This window comes from Plasmopara halstedii (genome assembly GCF_900000015.1).
Source record: "Plasmopara halstedii genome assembly, contig: Scaffold_1878, whole genome shotgun sequence".
In the NCBI taxonomy this organism is placed as follows: Eukaryota; Oomycota; class Peronosporomycetes; order Peronosporales; family Peronosporaceae; genus Plasmopara; species Plasmopara halstedii.
In genome coordinates, this window is record NW_020188786.1 from 314,356 (window position 1) to 317,599 (window position 3,244).

The following is a 3,244-nucleotide window of genomic DNA, read 5'->3' on the forward strand; positions in this document are numbered from 1 at the left end:
CCCTCATCAACGGTAGGAAGAGAGAGAAAGACGGCGACGTCACCCTCGAGACTATTTCCGCGGGGGATGCTCTTTTCGAGCGGGGCGAGATATCCCTCTAAGAGTATGGTGGTGCCTTGAAGTAGTCAATTTAGTCGAGGTGGTCATGATAAAGAAGATTAACTCGTCGTCGCTTCTAGATGAAGCTGTCTTGGAGGACACCAAGAGGGTGTTGAACGCACGAAGTGGATCTTCGATCCTAACGGAACTTTCGAATCCGTACTATTCTTCGTTCAAGGAATTTCAAGACATCGTCTCCAAAGACTCGCCGTCGGTCCTACCTCCGGACCGAGGTGTGCGTCATAAGGTCAACCTGGTTCCGACACTGCGTAACACGCCAATGACACCTGCCCAAGGAACAGTGTGACGTCATTGGTGCCTTTTTCGTGTAAAGCACGGCGCAGGAATGGTGCGTGAGAGCAAGTCTCCCCATTCGACACCCACGTTCTGTGTCCGGAAGCCGAACGACAAGTGGCGTCTCGTTCACGCTTTTAATAAGCTAAACGCTGCCACCATTTCGAAACAGACCCTGATTCTTAAAAAAAGGATGTTCCCAAGAGCAATATGGTGGGCTGCACAAAGTACAGTGCACTCGACTCGGTCGATGGGTACTAACAAATGCCCATGAGAGCGAGTGATATTCCGCTGACAGCGCTGAGAATTCTGAGCGGCATGCTTTGGGAGTGGCTGGTGATCCCCTAAGGGCTGTCAAATGCACCAGCAACATTTAATTGTCTTGTGACGCAGTCGTTCAGACCCCACCGAGAGTATGCACAGACATACTTTCACAACATCTTCGTCCACTGTCGTGCGGAGCACGAGAGGACAGATGTCGAAATCGTCCATTTAAGAGAGTTGCTCGAGTGCATGCGCACGAATAAGCTGTATGCCAATACCGATAAGGTCACCTTCGGCGCGGAAGAAATTCCATTTTGCGGGTGCTTCAATGGGGAGTGTGGCCTTCGAGTGGATTCTGCTAAGGTCGACACCATTGTAAACTGGCCGGTTCCAAAAACCAAAAAGGACTTGCACAAGTGGCTTGGCCTCGCCAACTACTTGCACCAATATAGCGCGAATTATGCGGAAATGGCATGGCCATTGTCAAATTTCCTTAAGAAGGATGCGGAATGGTGTTGGAACACCGAGCATCGGGAGGCGTTTGACGGGGTCAAAGGCAGCCTCCTTCATGCAACAATACTGGCATTGCCATACCCCAATCGCTCTTTAAATTTCGTCTGTGACGCTTCGGACTTTGCTTTTGGCTGTGCACTGCTGCTAGCAGACGACGAGGAACGGGATAAGGTGATCGCGTTCAAGTCTCGCCAGCCTAAGGCTGCGAATATGAATTCCCCAGTCACGTCAAGAAATTTTTTGCGATGAAGTACGCACTTGTCAAGTTCAGGGTGAACCTATTCGGCTCGAAGCCGTTTGAAGTCGACACTGATCATGCGTTACTACGCACTGGGACTCAGTCGCCTCACCTCTCACAGAGGATGGCCAGGTGGCTCTTTTTCTTCGCAGAATATAACTTCGAGGTGAAGTAAAAGCCAGGAAAGCAAAATGCTTTGGCTGATGCGTTGTCACGCAGACCGGATTATGAGCTTGCTCATGGTGGTGTCATCAGTAACGGAGTTGGTCCGCGCCGCATACGCGGGTGATGGTATGTGTGTAGCGCTGCTACAGGCTCTTGGGAGCAGGGAGTTTGGAATCTCGGACAAGATGTTGTCAGCGCGATTGCGCGCACAATTACACCTATATTCGTTGATTAACGGGTTGCTGTATTATAACATCGATTTGACGGATACGCCTAGAAATGTGGTCCCTCACGATGAGGATTTCAAATACCGTATCCTCCATGAGGCCCACAACACCCCACTCAGTGACCAAGACGTACAGCTCTGTGAGTTGCCACTACTGGTGGTTCAAACTATCCAAATGGACGAGCACATATGTGCATACGTGTTAGAAATGTAAAAGGTGAAACCCTCTCCTAATGCGGCAGTACCGCTGGCCAGTTTACCGGTAACCTCTGGGTGTTGGCAGTCCATGAGTATGGAATTTGTGTTTGGCCTGCCGAAAGATTCAGCAGGCATCACGAGTGTCATGGTCTTTGTCGACCGTTGAGCAAGATAGCTCATCGTGCGGCGGTGCTGGACACCATCGACGGTGTGGATTCAGCAACATCGTCTCTTTCGACAACATGGACTCCCAGAGTCAATTGTCTTTGACAGAGACCCGGAAGTTTTGGTCGACAATCTTCAAAGTACTGGACACCAAGTTGACTATTTCAACAGCAGACCATCCCCGACCGATGGTCAAACATAGCGCGTGAATCGCGTCGTTGAAGACGTCCTTTGCAGCGTCTGCGCCGAGACGCCAAGCGCTAAAGCGCCATGCTGCCACTTGTAGAGCTCGCGCTGAATAATGTAGTGCATTCTTCTACCGGCTAGATGCCGCTTCACGTGATCGGGCTTATTAATCTTTGCGTCCCGCTGACGCCGCCATCCCATGGTTCACGGCTTGGTGGGGGGAGGAATAGACGAGTGGCTGGCTGATGTCAGCCCCCTCACTGTTCCAAAGAAGTCCATGACTTCCTGTCTACTAGACTGCGTGTCTTACGACACATTCGCGGTGTGACGGCTGAAAGCCAAGACCTGCAGAAACAACATGCAGATGAAAAAGGAAGAGGCAAAGTGGAAAGCTTCAAGGTCGGAGACCTGATTTTATTAAATTCAAAAACCCTGCCTACATTTGCAGCCTCTGATATCTTTCGGATGAAGCTTCGTCCGCGGTTTATCGGACGTTTGAGGTTGTGGCCAAACGGGGCCTGGCGTACATGTTGAGCCTTCCAAAACGGATGCGCACCCACCCGGTGTTTTACGTGGGCTTGCTCAAGCTGTACCGGGATCCGGTGCAAGTAAACGCGGAAGCGTTGGCGCCGGAGCGGATCCCACGGGCCCTCGGTCACCCAGAAACTGAACCAGCAACTGGTTCTGAGCACGGAGTGCAACAACATTCGTTTCCAATGGAGCCAAGCGCCCCACTGTTGCCTGCAGCGATGCATTTCGCCTGCTGCACGGCTAGGAGTCACTCTGACAGAGAGCGGTAGTCCTCAAGGCGAGGCAGCCGGCGCACGACGTGCTTGACATCGTCAAGAGCGTCCGCACAGCGATATGCTACTTCAGCATGACGCTCAGCGGAGCTC